The sequence below is a fragment of the Adiantum capillus-veneris genome, chromosome 28 (genome assembly GCF_014529385.1).
Source record: "Adiantum capillus-veneris isolate H3 chromosome 28, ASM1452938v2, whole genome shotgun sequence".
In the NCBI taxonomy this organism is placed as follows: domain Eukaryota; kingdom Viridiplantae; phylum Streptophyta; class Polypodiopsida; order Polypodiales; family Pteridaceae; genus Adiantum; species Adiantum capillus-veneris.
In genome coordinates, this window is record NC_140958.1 from 16,176,017 (window position 1) to 16,195,316 (window position 19,300).

Genomic DNA, 19,300 nt, shown 5'->3' on the forward strand with positions numbered 1-19,300 from the left:
TACTTAACAATCTCCCACTTGGAGACTGATCTCCAAACAAAACCTGTGACTGCTTTCCATTCTGGCTTCTTATCCTTGAATGCCGATTGAAGATGAGCAAAAGCTCAACTTCTCCTTGTTGACCACCTTTGTAAACATGTCTGCAGGATTTTCACTTGTATGCACCTTTCCTAGCTTTAGTTGTCCCTCTTCCAAAAGAGTGCGTATGAAGTGATATCTCACCTCAATGTGCTTTGTCCTTGAATGAAAGGCTGAGTTCTTCGCAAGATGGATAGCGCTTTGGCTATCACTGTACAAGACACAATTGTCTTGTTTGAATCCAAGCTCTTCTAAGAATCTGTGAAGCCACAGAATTTCTTTGCTTGCCTCCGTCATTGCTACATACTCTGCTTCCGTGGTAGAAAGTGAAACCACTTTCTGCAGCTTTGAAGCCCAGCTTACTACTGTGCCTCCAACCGTGAACACATAGCCAGTAGTGCTCCTTCGAGTATCTTTGTCACCTGCCATATCTGCATCAGCATACCCTTCTAGAAAAATATCAGTTCCTCCAAAATACAAAGCATTTGTTGTTGTCCCTTTTAGATACCTAAGTATCCACTTCACAGCTTGCCAATGCTCTTTACCTGGGTTGTCCATGAACCTACTCACAACTCCCACTACATGTGCAATGTATGGCCTTGTCCAGACCATAGCATACATTAGAGAACCTACCGCTACAGCATATGGAACTTTAGACATATAGGCTATCTCCTCTTGTGTCTTTGGACACATATCCTTCGTTAGTTTAAAATGACCAGCCAAAGGTGTAGAAACTGGTTTTGCATTTTGCATTGCAAACCTTTCTAGTACCTTCTTGATGTAATCTTCTTGAGATAGCTTTATTGTCTTCTTCGCCCTGTCCCTTGATATTTTGATACCAAGTATCCTCTTTGCAGCACCTAAATCTTTCATTGAAAAAGATTTGGACAGCTCCTCTTTTAGGTCTTTGATGTCCTGCATGTTAGCACTTGCAATCAACATGTCATCAACATACAACATTAGGATGATGAATTTCCCATCTCCCAAATTCTTCGTGTAGACGCAGTGATCCGAGTTGCATCTTGTGAATCCATGATCCAACATCCATCGATCAAACTTCAAGTACCATTGTCTTGATGCTTGCTTTAAACCATACAAGCTCTTCTTTAATCTGCAAACCATTTTCTCCTTACCTTTTACTTCATACCCCTTTGGTTGAAGCATGTAGATTTCCTCCTCTAAGTCACCTTGAGGGAATGCCGTATTTACATCCATTTGCTCGAGATTTAGATCATGAGCAGCCACAAGGCTTAAGACAAGCCTAATTGAGTTCATTTTTACAACAGGAGAAAATATTTCATTGAAGTCAATACCTTTCTTTTGAGAAAAACCTTTTACCACAAGCCTAGACTTGTACCTTTTCTTCCCACCTTCTTCTTCCTTTAGCTTGTACACCCATTTGTTTTGAATTGCCCGCTTACCTTTAGGCAACTCAACCAACTCCCATGTTTGGTTGCGATGTAGTGAGTCCATCTCCACTTGCATGCTCTTCGTCCATTCTTCTTTGGATTCATGTTGCATAGCTTCTTCATATGATTCCGGCTCTCCAGAATCTGAGATCAAGAGATGGTTGAAGGAAGGAACAAACCTTTCTGGAGGTCTACTTGCTCTTGTAGATCTTCGGGGAATAGGTTGAGGCTCCTCATTTGGTTGACGTTGTTGCACATTGTCACCGTTTGCAGTCCTTGAGTCTTCACCGTCCTCAAGCTCCATGTACTCATCACCTGTTTCTTTTGTTTGTTTTCTTTCCAAGTAATCTTTGTACATATTTTGTTCGTTAAAAATTACATCCCTACTCCTTAAGATTTTACCATCTTCAGGATTCCATAGGCGATACCCAAAGTCTCCTTCTCCATAGCCAATGAACAAACACTTTTTGGACTTTGCATCTAACTTTGATCTTAGGCTTCTATCTATGTGCATGAAAGCCTCACACCCAAACACTTTGAGAAATGCATAATTCACCGGTTTACCTGTCCATGCCTCTTCTGGAACTCCCCCATCCAATGCCGTTGAGGGTGACGGATTGATTAAGTACACAGACGTACTTACAGCTTCCGCCCAAAGCTCAAGCGGTAGGCCTACATGTAGCCGCATGCTTTGTGCTCGTTCCATGATTGTCCTGTTCATGCTTTCCGAAATCCCATTTTGTTGAGGTGTCCTTGGGGTTGTCCTTTGCCTCCGAATGCCATTGCTAGCACAAAAGCTTGGCTGCAATATTCGCCTCCATTGTCGGATCTGAGGCATTTAACCTTGGTACCTGTTTCATTCTCCACAAAGGCTTTCCACCTTTGAAATATGGAAAATACATTGGATTTATTCTTCATGACATAAACCCATGTTTTTCTAGTCGCATCCTCTATGGATGTTACATAGTACAATGAGCCACTAGGTGATGGTGTACTTGCAGGACCCCAAACATCAGAATGAACCAACTCAAGTTTTTTATTTTTTCTTTCATTTCCTGATTTTTGAAATTTTACCCTCTTTTGTTTACCATAAACACAATCTTCACAGAACTCTAAGTCCACTTCTTTCAAACCTGGTAGAAGCTTCTTTGTTTGAAGGATTTGCATTCCTTTGGAACTCATATGCCCAAGTCGGTAGTGCCACACCGCACTGTCAACTTCTGTAGTTGCTGCACAAGCTGAAGGTTGCGTGCTAACAGTACACAAGTAAAGTGTACCGACTTTTTCACCCTTGGCAACCACCAAAGATCCCTTTGAGATCTTCCACCGTTTGTTTCCGAATGCAATGTTGTGACCTTCATCGTCCAATTGTCCTGTAGAGATCAAATTTTTGCGAAGAGAAGGAACATGCCTAACATCTTTAAGCTTCCATTCATTTTCGTTAGCAGTTTTGACAGAAACTGTACCTTTGCCGGCAATCTCACAAGCTTCATCATCTCCCAAGTATACATACCCAAAATTACCTTTGGTGTAGTCTTGGAAATGTTGCTTGTGTGGTGTTGCATGGAATGAAGCCCCGGAATCTACTATTCAGGAATTAGACACATTGGCTAATGAGAGAATAAGAGCATCTTGCTCTACTTTACCTGCCACATTGGCCTCCGATGTTGGCTTGTTGTCTTGAGACTCTGTCTCCTTCTTCTTCTTGGACCAGCAATCCTTCTTGACGTGGCCCTTCTTGCCGCAGTTCCAACATTAAAGAACTGACTTTGTGCGTGACTTGCTCTGCCTTGAGCGATCACGACCCTTTTGGTTTTTGAACCTCTCCTTAAGCCTTCCTCTTGTTTCCACTGATAGTGCAGCACTTGATGATTCTCATGTGCTTCTCCTTCGCATTTCATCGCTTAGGAGAACACCCACAACATTATCAAACTTAAGAGTATTTGTGCCAGAGATAGAATTACTTACAGCCATCACAAGGCCATCCCAACTATCCGGTAGAGATGATAGTATAAGGAGAGCTCGCACTTCGTCATCGAAATGGATTTTCACTGATCGAAGTTGACTTATGTTTGTGTTAAAGTCATTTAGGTGTTCTGCAACTGAACCATTCTCTGCCATCTTTAGATTGAACAAGCGCTTCATAAGAAATACCTTATTGGATGCCGATGGTTTCTCGTAGAAGTAGTCAAGTGACTTCATCAAGTCCTCCGTGGTCTTCATCTCCGAAACATTGAGGGCCACCGTTGACGCCAAGCTTAACCGGATTGTTCCTAGTGCCTTTCGATCAAGGACAATCCATGCTTCATCTGCCATTGTTGCGGGCTTCTTCGCAAGACCGCCTAGTGGCAAATAGAGGTCCTTCTGGTAGAGATAGTCTTCAATCTGCATCTTCCAATGTTGGTAGTTTTTGCCATTGAACTTCTCAATCTTGAGCTTCCCTTCCTCCGCCATAACTCCCACTCAATTCAAGGAATCCTTTCCTTGGGATAATTTAGCTACGAGCAAACCTTGCTCTGATACCAGTTGTTAGGAAATAAGACGTAGCTAAATAGATAATTGAGTAGATTACTTAATGTAGAGAGACAGATTTATATACACGAGATTATAGAGTAGAGAGAGAGAGAGAGTACACACGATATACGTGGTTCACCCAATGTGGGCTACGTCCACGGGAATGCAGCCACTCAATGGCTTTAGTACTTCAAAACAAGAAGTAGTTTCCAAAGGGATTATACCCTTAATGGAGCTCTCGCCTTGCTTCACTCTCACCACCTCACACTCACCTTGTTGCATCAACTTCACACTATGAAATGTGTGTAGAAATGGTCTCCTTTTATAGGCCAAGAGGGCTGCCCTCTCTTATGAGAGACAGCCATGTGTAGCCGCCCTTGTGCGAATAAGTCCAAATCGGACCCTCCAATCCGCCCATGTGTGGCCGCCCTTGAGAAGACAAGTCCGCTTTTGAATTCGGCCACCCGCCACCGGCCATTGACTTCCGACCACCGTCCATCGGCCATTGACTTCCGACCACCGGCCATCGGCCATTGACTACCGGCCACCAGCCAACCGACCGATTGTTTTCCGACCACTTTCCGGCCGCCATTCGGCCATAATATTCCGGCGAAAAAGAATATTCCGGCGAAAGTTGCCTACCGGCCTCTAAAGTTGCCCCTGATTCTTGTCCGTGAAAATTTTGGTTCCTGGTGAGTGATTTTCCTTCACGCACGATGGCTTCTCCTCATAATGGGGGCCTTACAAATGTGCGCTTTTACCATAGAATATTACAAGGGTAAATCAGGCTCCATACTTAACACCAAGAAGAAATGGTTTGACATGGAATGTAGTCAAGCCCGTAAACACTTGCTAAGATTGGATGCAATCAAAGACAAGGAAGTTTACTTGGAATGTTCACACACATACAAAGCACTTGTTCAAAAGAAGAGGAGAAGGTGGGAAGTAAAAAAAAAACTTCTTTTAGCGCAAGAGAAAGCACTTGCATGTGGCAAGTTTTGGCAAAATCTAAAAGGCAACCGCGTTGAGAGCTTTGGTGACTTGACTCTTGAGGATATGTATATGCATTGCAAGAGCCTCTATGAGCAATCCAATGTTGATAAGATGGAGTGTCGTAGCTCCCTTCCGTTTATGTCTCCCTTCTTTACCATTGAAGATGTATGCCGCGCGCTTGAGAAACTTGCTACTCGCAAGGCAGGTAACCTTGAAGGTGTCAAGGATGAAATGATTAAATGGACAAGCAAGAAAACACGATATTGGATATGCGACATTTTTAACCTTGCACTTCAGTATGGCATGCCTCATGATTGGAGTGCAAATTGGATCAAACCTTTGCACAAAGGAGGAGATGTAAACAATGTGAACAACTATTGCACTATAATGGTTGGTTCTTTGATGACAAAGTTATTTGGATGTATCATGGAAGATAAGTGAATGGGTGGAAAAGAATGACAAACGTGCGCTTGGCCAAGCAGGTGTTGGAAAGCATCATAGCACTATTAATCACCTTGTCACTCTTCGAGTTCTTATAGAAGCGTTTCGATTGAAAGGAAAAAAGTTGCATTGTTGCTTTGTGGATTTCAAGAAAGCTTTTGACATGGTACCGCGAGGAAATCTTTGGAGACGCATGCAAAGCCTTCAAGTGCCAAGAGAATTTATGCATGTAGTCTTTCGCATCTACCAAAAAGTGATATGTAGATTACATATGGGAGATGGAATTTCAGAATTTTTTGCAAGCACCATTTGTGTCAGACAAGGATGCCCACTTTCTCCAACCCTCTTTGGGCTACTCATTGATGAATTGGAATGCATAGTTCTTGATTTTATGTAGCAAGAAGGCATAGAAGAGGTTAAGATCGGAAATGTGGTGATCCTCGTTTTGCTTTATGCCGATGATGTAGTGCTCTTGGCACATACCTTAAAAGATGCGCAAAAGCTTATGAGTGTCTTGGAACGCTTTTGCCTACATAGCGGGTTGATCATGAATGGATCCAAACCAAGGTTATGCTTGTAAAGACCCTCAATTATGAAAATCCATGCATTATATACAACAATGAGCAACTTGAAGTGGTAGATCACTTCAAATACCTTGGTCTTGAGGTTCCATCCAATCATAAATGGAAGGATTGTGCAATGCATCGCTTGGAAGACGGAAAGAGGGCTTATTATGCATTTGAGAACATGCGCAATGCTAGAGAGATCAAGTGTTGGACTCTCAAAAAGTACCTCTTTGACACATTGGTGACACCGGTGCTTCTTTATGGAGTGGAGGTGTGGGGTGGAAGCATTGGGAAGTCTACTTGGAAAGAGTTTGAGAATGTCCAAAAGTGTTTTCTCACCAACTTTCTCCAAGTCAAGACACAAACACCCTACATGCTCTTACTTCTTGAGTCCGGATCGCTTCCCATTGAGGTCTTGGGCATGCAAAGGGTTTTTGAGTACATGCGTAAGACACAACGTAGCCCTTTGCATAGACTTCCTAGAATCGCATATGAAGCAAGTCAAAAGGTTCAAAAGACATGCAAGAGCAAAATACTAAGTTCGGGGTGGATGCTTGACATCAAGAAATGGTTTGGAAGGTGGGATGCATGTCACTTGGTCAAGGATGCATCGATCGACTCCCAAGTTAATGAGGCCTTCTTACAACACCAATGTATCACGGCTTGGGAGAAATCTGGAGGTTCTCATTTCAGCCATTACACCACACATGTTGCTCTAAACTACAAACATCTCTTCTTCTTAGAACGAGGTAGCCGAACCCATCCCTACATCCTTGAGCCCATCCCGTTGAGTGCGATCTGCACCATTGCCTCCATTCGTGTTAGCTCCCATTCTCTACGCTGCAAGACAAGACGTTGGGGCACTGGCGAGGAGTGTCGTCGACTTTGCACCTTATGCCCTCGTCAAGTGCGAGAGAGTGAGTACCACACACTACTTGAGTGCTCAGCTTTTGACCACATTAGGTCCTCTTTTCCCCATATATTCAGCCATGATCTCTCCCTACATACCTTCCTCTCCCAACCACAATGTGAACTCTCTATTGCGATGCTCATTTCAACCATTTTTGAGCATCGAGAGTCACTTATGACCTCCACTCACACCACGTGACATGTTCATTTGGTCCCATTGGTCATATTTGACCTCCGAGGACAACAATAGAACTATCTATCTCTCTCTCTCTCTCTCTCTCTCTCTCTATGTTTCATCTCTTCTCCCCTCCTTATCTATTTCTTCCTAAACCTCCCTCCCTCTCTCTCTCTCTCTCTCTCTCTCTCTCTCTCTCTCTCTCATCTCTTCTCCCCTCCTTATCTATTTCTTCCTAAACCTCCCTCCCTCTCTCTCTCTCTCTCTCTCTCTCTCTCTCTCTCTCTCAAACCCGAATGCCTGCGATATTGCAAGAAATGGTGTTGAGGCACTGGAGAAGACTCAAATCCTTTTTTCACCTTATGATCACTGCAACTTTGAGAGTTTGAGTACCACACACCAGTAGAGTGCTTAGCTTTGGTCATATCCGAACTTGCTTACTACATGCGATATACACAATTTATACATAGTGACCCCCCCTCCCAAGACATTTTTAGCCATGACTTAGAGCTATACACTTCGCTATCTCAGCCACAGTGTGGGCTCTCCATTGTGACTCTCATCACCATAGTTCTGGAGCAGCGAGAATCACTCATCATCCACTCACATACTACATCACATGTAACTTTGGTCCCATAGGTCATATTTGACCTCCTAGGATGATAATAAAATCTGTGTGTGTGTGTGTGTGTGTGTGTGTGTGTGTGTGTGTGTGTGTGTGTGTGTGTGTGTGTGTGTGTGTGTGTGTGTGTGTGTGTGTGAGGGCCATACCCAGTCTCGACCCTACTCACCTCCTTCAGTCTTCCAGACTGCTCCAGGGAATGACGTAGATCTATCTGCAGGTATCCCTCCCACTTGGGACCGACACCTAGATAGGACTCCAGCCTATCTCGAATGCCAACCCAAGGGGACAAATCCCATCAATTGGTTGACTCTATCCGCTTATCATAATTTAATCCATCCTTGGAATCAGTCACCCACACCCAAAATCGTGGTCCTAGTCTTGATTCTCTTGATCTTTAACTTGAGGATCTGCTCTTGCTTTCTTATTCTCCCTTGGTTCTTGACAAGCAGGCACGGTAGTTATCGCTTTTCCCTGAGAAGAGAGATCTTGTAATCCTACCTGGTCTCACTCGTTCCTGCTTACCTGTTTTTATCCCGCATAGTCCTAGCGTTTAATATAAAAAATTTATTCAACATTCAGCCATCTGATCCTCCGGATCCGCCACCCACCGAACCATTTCATGAAAATCCCTTCCCGAGGTAGTACTCAACTACTACAAAATCAAGAAGACATTCTATCAAACATCGTCAAACAACAAGCAGCATACAATCTGTTGCATACCCTCGTTCAAGGAAATTCATCTGGTTGTTCCCACCAGATCTTTATTCAGAAACTTTTAATTCATTTCTTTACCTTTAGCTGCTACAATTAGCTTGTAACTAGTTTCCTAACTAATCATGCAACACATTTAGTTTCAACCAATTCATCTTGCCTCACTCAGGACCAAGATAATCAGTTACAAGCCATCAAAATGGCAGCACCTTCACAATATTTCCCAGAATTAAGTGTTTAGGAAAGTCTCATCAAGTAATTTAATCATTCCTTCCTAAGCATTTTATATCGAGAGGTATAGCACCATCTGGTGACACATGCACATGATAGCCCCTATATTCCTAGCCTTTCCAGTTCCTTTTTAAGCAACCACATCAAACAAATTTCCTTAATTAAATTCACATTATCCTCCCTGAGTATGACCTTCTTATCCAACTATTGCCATCAAGCCATACTCGAATTATGACAGTTTTCCAATAAGAAACCGCGGGTACTTCACTCAGCCGGGCAAAAATAAAACAAACCCATTCATCCCTTATCCCTCGGACATGAATTACCTAGGTATAACAAACTTTCCGGTTACGCTGCCCTAGACGAAAAGGGCCAATCTCCGTCAAGTTCCCCAAGAGGATCTTCTCAATGGGCCGGCCTTTCAATCAAATTGACCCCAAGAAGATCCATCTTGGTTTCCAGTAATTTCCAGACAATCTACAAAACTCCTAGTTAAATCTATGTTTTGCAATGGGCTATCCCTATCACCTCTCGAGATTCCTTTGTAACTCCTAGTTGGTAATTTCTAGGTTCATTCATTTATCAACCTTAATTCCTAATTTCATTAGTTATCTACCAGCCAAGTTTATTTAGAAAATACAAGCGAGTTTTTGCTGTGAGGTCCCCAACCCCGAGAAGATTGGGGCAACTTGATAGATGGCCTTCCTTTATTCTCCTTTTCCATTGACAACACCCTACTCTATTTCCAAAAAGTAGAGATACGAGAAACAGAAGAGAGGAAGTCCTCTATCCATCGTTTGCGTGGTTATAAGGATCATACGTCACAAGCTAGGTCGATAAATCTAGGATTCTAATGAAGCTGTTTCGGGCCCTTTGGGATTAAGGTTAATTAGAGGCCAGCCAATGAGAAGAAGGTGGTGGACACACTTTATGCCCTCAAAAATGTAGAGGGACAAAGTAGTCTTACACTTCTTAAATGGGCTCTTACCTAGTGAGAAGGTGCGGGGGGTGGGGGGGACATATGGAACCTCCAACTTCTCTCCTTTTTTATCCGGTTCTGAAAAAATCCCAAAAATTTGAAAATTTTCAAAATTTTCAAAACTCAAATTTCATCTTCTTAAAACCCCCCTAAAACTATTTTATGGTCAAAAAAGCATTTTTTGACCTCAAAAAGTCAACACGTGTACCCAAAAACCCTAAAATTCAATTTTAAAAAAAAACTTTTGAAAAATCTTTTTTTGCTATCCAGAGCTCCTCGAAAATTAGTTCTCTCTCTAGAACCTCTTTTCCAACCCCTCCTTGGTTGCAACCATCACACACATCCTCTACTCCAACACACACTCTCTCTCTACACCATCTCCATTGCTGCAGCAAGGAAGCTCCTCTCTCCTCCCCTACCACCTTCTATTGCCACACCAAGCAAAGGTTATCCACCTTCTCCTCCCATTGCCACACCAAGCAAGGGTTATCCACCTTCTCCTCCCATTGCCACAAGGGTTAACCACCTTCTCATATCACTTTATCCCACCTACATTGTAGCAACAAGCAAGGTCCTTCTCCTCCTAGTTTTCTTTGCTCAACCATGGCCAACTCTACTTCGCAAAGGCGGCCAAAGGATGAGGTCACAGCACTTGCATGCCACAACACTAGAGGTGTAGATGATGAGTGGGTGCCACAAGAGTTCACCAAAGGTGCTTGGGTATGCATGCAACCATCTGCTATTGGCCCTCATCGTGTGCGGAATCGTGCAAACTTGGATCTTTGTTGGAAAGGAAAGCTCCTTGGCTTCAAGAACCGCAAAGACAAGGGGACCGTAGCCATTGTGCAACATGTTTTCTCAATGTCAACCATGCATTTGCAACAACCACCTCGATTTCCAACACATTGTAAGTACATATTTGAGAATACAAAGCTAGGTGTAAAATAACAGTGTAATGTTATTATGGATTTATACTTAAGATTTGTCATGCATTTATAGTCATATTTCCATCCACGTTGGTGGAGGAGCAGCCACTACATAGTCTCTCCGGCACATTCAATGCTATACATGCGGATATTGGAGCAATAATGTTCCCACATCTTTGCCCAACCAAACTGGTTCAAAGAAGGATTTTCTTCTATTCTCACTCCTATATTGTCCTACCTCTACACAAGCATTTGGAACGCTTGAACCAATCAAAGTAACTTCCTTATTAAGTATGGAGTGGCCGTTGCCAGATTTGTGGTCGGTAGAATATTTCAAGCAAAAGATGATAATGGATGTCCAAAACTCTTTGAAATACTATAAAGCTTCTAGGTCGGTGGGCTTGAGTTGGTGTTTGCCTATTCATTGTTTTGTGCACATTTTTAACGAGTTTGGATTTGTGGAGACTACCACAATGCTTGTATGTAAAGATGCGCATTACAAGGAATTAGGAAGGCTTTTAGAAGAGGACTGGGGTTTTGTGGAGGGCATGCACAACGGGGACCGGTACCGTTGTAAGGTGGGAGCTTCAGGTATTGGAATGCGCTATTTGAAATCCCGCACCTCCTTGTACATACAATTTCACTATGATAGTTGGATGTGCAAGCTTGGAGTGTGGACTCCCTTACAGAGTGTAGACGGCGCTATTACAAGCTTTGACATTGCAGTGAAGATGCCGAAAGATGCTTTGGAGGCAGTCCAAGTGAACAATCATTGGACTCTTAGTAATGTTCGAGAACATTTGGTTATTATGGGTTTTGAGGACCTTCAACAAGCACAATTTCGTTTACAAGGTCACATGGTGAGAATCCTTCCACCACATTTTCAATACATCATGGTTTTTCGATCATTGGATGCTTATTGTAATGAATGTCCGCAGATTGGGAACAGAATGGAAGACAAATTGAAGGTCGAGGAGGACTGGAGGATGGATGGAACTATGCTATCAATCTTATAACTTTGTAACTCTTGCAATTTTCAAACTGATTCCCACTGTAATCAACACGATTTGCTTCGGCAAATCATGCCTTTGAATATAACTTTTTGCATTGGGATGAGAAATCATTTGTTAAGTATGGAGCCTGATTTACCCTTGTAATTTTCTGTGGTAAAAGCGCACATTTGTAAGGCCCCCATTATGAGGAGAAGCCATCGTGCGTGAAGGAAAATCACTCACCGGAAACCAAAATTTTCACGGAAAAGAATCAGGGGCAACTTTAAAGGCCTCGGGGATGGAGGCCCCCGAGACTTTTTTTTCGCTGGAATATTCTTTTTCGCCGGAATATTATGGCCGGACGGCGGCCAGAAAGTGGTCGTAAAACAACCGGTCGATTGGCCGGTGGCCGATGGCCGGTGGTCGGAAGTCAATGGCCAGTGGCCGGTGGTCGGAAGTCAATGGCCGGTGGCCGGTGGCCGAATTCAATGGCGGGTGGCCGAATTCAAAAGCGGACTTGTCTTCTCAAGGGCGGCCACACATGGGCGGATTGGAGGGTCCGATTTGGACTTATTCGCACAAGGGCGGCTACACATGGCTGTCTCTCATAAGAGAGGGCAGCCCCTTTGGCCTATAAAAGGAGGCCATTTCCACACACATATAGTGTGAAGTTGATGCAACAAGGTGAGTGTGAGGTGGTGAGAGTGAAGCAAGGCGGGAGCTCCATTAAGGGTATAATCCCTTTGTAAACTACTTCTTGTTTTGAAGTACTAAAGCCATTGAGTGGCTGCTTTCCCGTGGACGTAGCCCACATTGGGTGAACCACGTATATCATGTGTACTCTCTCTCTCTCTCTCTCTCTCTACTCTATAATCTTGTGTATATAAATCTTTCTCTCTCCATTAAGTAATCTACTCAATTATCTATTTAGCTATGTCTTATTTCCTAACAACTGGTATCAGAGCAAGGTTTGCTCATAGCTAAATTATCTCAAGGAAAGGATTCCTTGAATTGAGTGGGAGTTATGGCGGAGGAAGGGAAGCTCAAGATTGAGAAGTTCAACGGCAAAAACTACCAACATTGGAAGATGCAGATTGAAGACTATCTCTACCAGAAGGACCTCTATTTTCCACTAGGCGGTCTTGAGAAGAAGCCCGCAACAATGGCAGATGAAGCATGGATTGTCCTTGATGGAAAGGCACTGGGAACAATCCGGTTAAGCTTGGCGTCAACGGTGGCCCTCAATGTTTCGGAGATGAAGACCACGGAGGACTTGCTAAAGTCACTTGACGACTTCTACGAGAAACCATCGACATCCAATAAGGTATTTCTTATGAAGCGCTTGTTCAATCTAAAGATGGCAGAGAATGGTTCAGTTGCAGAACACCTAAATGACTTTAACACAAACATAAGTCAACTTCGATCAGTGAAAATCAATTTTGATGACGAAGTACGAGCTCTCCTTATACTATCATCTCTACCGGATAGTTGGGATAGCCTTGTGATGGCTGTAAGTAATTCTATCTCTGGCACAAATACTCTTAAGTTTGATGATGTTGTGGGTGTTCTCCTAAGCGAGGAAATGCGAAGGAGAAGCACAGGAGAATCATCAAGTGCTGCACTATCAGTGGAAACAAGAGGAAGGCTTAAGGAGAGGTTCAAAAACCAAAAGGGTCGTGATCGCTCAAGGCGGAGCAAGTCGCGCACAAAGTCAGTTCTTGAATGTTGGAACTGCGGCAAGAAGGGCCACGTCAAGAAGGATTGCTGTTCCAAGAAGAAGAAGGAGACAGAGTCTCAAGACAACAAGCCAACATCGGAGGCCAATGTGGCAGGTAAAGTAGAGCAAGATGCTCTAATTCTCTCATTAGACAATGTGTCTAATTCCTGGATAGTAGATTCCGGGGCTTCATTCCATGCGACACCACACAAGCAACATTTCCAAGACTACACCAAAGGTAATTTTGGGTATGTATACTTGGGAGATGATGAAGCTTGTGAGATTGCCGGCAAAGGTACAGTTTCTGTCAAAACTGCTAACGGAAATGAATGGAAGCTTAAAGATGTTAGGCATGTTCCTTCTCTTCACAAAAATTTGATCTCTGCAGGACAATTGGACGATGAAGGTCACAACATTGCATTCAGAAACAAACGGTGGAAGATCTCAAAGGGATCTTTGGTGGTTGCCAAGGGTGAAAAAGTCGGTACACTTTACTTGTGTACTGTTAGCACGCAACCTTCAGCTTGTGCAGCAACTACAGAATTGACAGTGCCGTGTGGCACTACCGACTTGGGCATATGAGTGCCAAAGGAATGCAAATCCTTCAAACAAAGAAGCTTCTACCAGGTTTGAAAGAAGTGGACTTAGAGTTCTGTGAAGATTGTGTTTATGGTAAACAAAAGAGGGTAAAATTTCAAAAATCAGGAAATGAAAGAAAAAATAAAAAACTTGAGTTGGTTCATTCTGATGTTTGGGGTCCTGCAAGTACACCATCACCTAGTGGCTCATTGTACTATGTAACATCCATAGAGGATGCGACTAGAAAAACATGGGTTTATGTCATGAAGAATAAATCCAATGTATTTTCCATATTTCAAAGGTGGAAAGCCTTTGTGGAGAATGAAACAGGTACCAAGGTTAAATGCCTCAGATCCGACAATGGAGGCGAATATTGCAGCCAAGCTTTTGTGCTAGCAATGGCATTCGGAGGCAAAGGACAACCCCAAGGACACCTCAACAAAATAGGATTTCGGAAAGCATGAACAAGACAATCATGGAACGAGCACAAAGCATGCGGCTACATGTAGGCCTACCGCTTGAGCTTTGGGCGGAAGCTGTAAGTACGTCTGTGTACTTAATCAATCCGTCACCCTCAACGGCATGGGATGGGGGAGTTCCAGAAGAGGCATGGACAGGTAAACCGGTGAATTATGCATTTCTCAAAGTGTTTGGGTGTGAGGCTTTCATGCACATAGATAGAAGCCTAAGATCAAAGTTAGATGCAAAGTCCAAAAAGTGTTTGTTCATTGGCTATGGAGAAGGAGACTTTGGGTATCGCCTATGGAATCCTGAAGATGGTAAAATCTTAAGGAGTAGGGATGTAATTTTTAACGAACAAAATATGTACAAAGATTACTTGGAAAGAAAACAAACAAAAGAAACAGGTGATGAGTACATGGAGCTTGAGGACGGTGAAGACTCAAGGACTGCAAACGGTGACAATGTGCAACAACGTCAACCAAATGAGGAGACTCAACCTATTCCCCGAAGATCTACAAGAGCAAGTAGACCTCCAGAAAGTTTTGTTCCTTCCTTCAACCATCTCTTGATCTCAGATTCTGGAGAGCCGGAATCATATGAAGAAGCTATGCAACATGAATCCAAAGAAGAATGGACGAAGAGCATGCAAGTGGAGATGGACTCACTACATCGCAACCAAACATGGGAGTTGGTTGAGTTGCCTAAAGGTAAGCGGGCAATTCAAAACAAATGGGTGTACAAGCTAAAGGAAGAAGAAGGTGGGAAGAAAAGGTACAAGTCTAGGCTTGTGGTAAAAGGTTTTTCTCAAAAGAAAGGTATTGACTTCAATGAAATATTTTCTCCTGTTGTAAAAATGAACTCAACTAGGCTTGTCTTAAGCCTTGTGGCTGCTCATGATCTAAATCTCGAGCAAATGGATGTAAATACGGCATTCCCTCAAGGTGACTTAGAGGAGGAAATCTACATGCTTCAACCAAAGGGGTATGAAGTAAAAGGTAAGGAGAAAATGGTTTGCAGATTAAAGAAGAGCTTGTATGGTTTAAAGCAAGCATCAAGACAATGGTACTTGAAGTTTGATCGATGGATGTTGGATCATGGATTCACAAGATGCAACTCGGATCACTGCGTCTACACGAAGAATTTGGGAGATGGGAAATTCATCATCCTAATGTTGTATGTTGATGACATGTTAATTGCAAGTGCTAACATGCAGGTCATCAAAGACCTAAAAGAGGATCTGTCCAAATCTTTTTCAATGAAAGATTTAGGTGCTGCAAAGAGGATACTTGGTATGAAAATATCAAGGGACAGGACGAAGAAGACAATAAAGCTATCTCAAGAAGATTACATCAAGAAGGTACTAGAAAGGTTTGCAATGCAAAATGCAAAACCAGTTTCTACACCTTTGGCTGGTCATTTTAAACTAACGAAGGATATGTGTCCAAAGACACAAGAGGAGATAGCCTATATGTCTAAAGTTTCATATGCTGCAGCGGTAAGTTCTCTAATGTATGCTATGGTCTAGACAAGGCCAGACATTGCACATGCAGTGGGAGTTGTGAGTAGGTTCATGGACAACCCAGGTAAAGAGCATTGGCAAGCTGTGAAGTGGATACTTAGGTATCTAAAAGGGACAACAACAAATGCTTTGTATTTTCGAGGAACTGATATTTTTCTAGAAGGGTATGCTGATGCAGATATGGCAGGTGACAAAGATACTCGAAGGAGCATTACTGGCTATGTGTTCACGGTTGGAGGCACAGCAGTAAGCTGGGCTTCAAAGCTGCAGAAAGTGGTTTCACTTTCTACCACGGAAGCAGAGTATGTAGCAATGACGGAGGCAAGCAAAGAAATTCTGTGGCTTCACAGATTCTTAGAAGAGCTTGGATTCAAACAAGACAATTGTGTCTTGTACAGTGATAGCCAAAGCGCTATCCATCTTGCGAAGAACTCAGCCTTTCATTCAAGGACAAAGCACATTGAGGTGAGATATCACTTCATACGCACTCTTTTGGAAGAGGGACAACTAAAGCTAGGAAAGGTGCATACAAGTGAAAATCCTGTAGACATGTTTACAAAGGTGGTCAACAAGGAGAAGTTGAGCTTTTGCTCATCTTCAATCGGCATTCAAGGATAAGAAGCCAGAATGGAAAGCAGTCACAGGTTTGGTTTGGAGATCAGTCTCCAAGTGGGAGATTGTTAAGTATGGAGCCTGATTTACCCTTGTAATTTTCTGTGGTAAAAGCACACATTTGTAAGGCCCCCATTATGAGGAGAAGCCATCGTGCGTAAAGGAAAATCACTCACCGGAAACCAAAATTTTCACAGACAAGAATCAGGTTCAACTTTAAAGGCCTCGGGGGCAGAGGGCCCAGAGACTTTTTTTTTTCGTCGGAATATTATGGCCGGACGGCGGCCGGAAAGTGGTCGTAAAACAACCGGTCGGTTGGCCAGTGTCCGATGGCCGGTGGTCGGAAGTCAATGGCCGGTGGCCGAATTCAAAAGCGGACTTGTCTTCTCAAGGGCGGCCACACATGGACGGATTGGAGGGTCCGATTTGGACTTATTCGCACAAGGGCGTCTACACATGGCTGTCTCTCATAAGAGAGGGCAGCCCTTTTGGCCTATAAAAGTAGGCCATTTCTACACACATTTCAATGTGTGAAGTTAATGTAACAAGGTGAGTGTGAGGTGGTGAGAGTGAAGCAAGGCGGGAGCTCCATTAAGGGTATAATCCCTTTGTAAACTACTTCTTGTTTTGAAGTACTAAAGCCATTGAGTGGCTGCTTTCCCGTGGACATAGCCCACATTGGGTGAACCACGTATATCGTGCGTACTCTCTCTCTCTCTCTCTCTCTCTACTCTATAATCTCGTGTATATAAATTTGTCTCTCTCCATTAAGTAATCTACTCAATTATCTATTTAGCTACGTCTTATTTCCTAACACTTGGTGCTACCCTTCTTAGACCTTTTGCAAGACATGTGTTTGACGAAAAGCATTCCTTCGAACAGGATCAAATTACTTCTTTGAAAACTTTCCACTTGCATTCTAATGTTGGGTTCTCTTGATACTCTATCATGCTTAACATTTGGTCCACCATATCAACATATATAAGTGCTCATTTGAAGTCTAGACGTAGGTAGAAATGATTCACATCATGATTGGAGGCTACATGCTCGGGCCGTTTACCACACTTGAGGTCAATACATAACATCCTATGATCTGATTCCGGATTCCATTCACCAAGTGTAAAGCTTTGTATGCAGTCTAGAGTGGCTTCCGAGAACAGAATATAGTCAATCATGGTATCACCATTGTGCTTTCTACATGTAAAGTCATTGGTGCCTTGCCATAGAGATACACCATTTGCAATGAGCATTCCAGTACTATTGCACATATGTAAAAGTGACTTTCCATAGTGATCCAGTTCTTTTGCATCATTAGAACTTTGATTATACATGTATGAGTCATCCATTCTTCTTGAGACATGGAGCATGTCCACTTGTTGTGTGTCGTGATCTAAGATATGTATTAGACGGCTTTGCTACGCAAACACATGATGATGTGGAGGAATTGTAAACACAGATTTGTACCTCCACACAGATGACGGGGGAAGTTGACACAAGTAACTCCAAAGAGTTACAGAGAGACGTCAAGATCCTCAGGCGTGACCTTCATGAAATGGAGGAGTAGTATCAAAAATAGTCAATCATGACTACTATCGAGCATCCCAACACATTGCGGCCACCTCCATCTTACACAAAAAATGCACCGGGTCCTTGCCCAATTTGCAAACACTTTTTCCACAGCTGGAGTGGTCACTATAGAATATCTTGCATCCACATGTACCATTGCCATGTCTCCTACAAAACATGGTAGATAAAAAGGAGTGCCATGTTTGCAAGGCTTTGATTGACGAGCTTATGTATTCTATGGTCAAAATGGAGAAAGACTATCAATGCTTAGTGGCGACCATTGCAAGGGAGAGAGACTCTATTTTGGATAACCTAAGTTTATCTTTGTAAACATCATAACCTGGAGTGGATTGTAGTAATTTTTTATGATTGTATATGCCCCCCTTGTAATGAAAGTTGAAGCCTTGTAAAACTTGCAATGACTTTTTGGATCATGGTATATGATGCCCTTGCAATGAACGCTGAAGCAAACTGCCTTGTAACCAAACGTGGATAAATTGATATGTGAATGTTTTGATAGTCTTACTTGGTGTGTACAGTATCCTTATAAATGCAAAGATTGTAAAGCCGCCCATTAATTCAAGCAAGAAAAATTTAAGATGATTTCTAGATACTAGAGTAGTCATAAATAACAAAGTGTATAAAGGTTCCAATGATTCAAGAAAACAAACTTTTAAATTCATAAATGACAATACTCAAACTCTCATGTTGAAAGACAATAAAACTGTAAGGTCTCCAACCCGCCGACACCAAAAGCGGAATGGTCCCATTGACAGGTCTCTAGGCCTACTAAAGTCAAAGTCTTTAAACAAAAACAAATTCCATGGAATTCACCCTTACCATTGGCAATGGTTTAGGTTTATAGCCCTATAAGAGACCTAGTCCTGTCTCGCAGTGGAAACTGGACCCTATAAAAAAAAATTCCGGCCCTAAATCTTCATCCTTTAGATTAAGGTTTCCTTAGCCAACGCTTTTTTCCCTCTAGCATATGTGAGGGCACAGCCGCCGCTGGTGGATTCCTCCTCCAAGTGGAAGAAGTTTCTAAACATTTTAGTGCGCGGGAATGGATAGTTACCTGACTAATCAGGTCCACCCGTCCATGATTGACAACCTTAGTCAATCCCCACTTACCACCCCGCACTCACACATGATTCTATTGTTGTTTAATTACTACCCCATTCTTTCCACAATTAAAATAATGATTCCTTTTTAACTTTTCAAACTGCATTTCCTTAAGACAACCTTTGAAAACAGTATTGAAGACATTCTTTCAGAAAACAGACATCTTTAAACTTA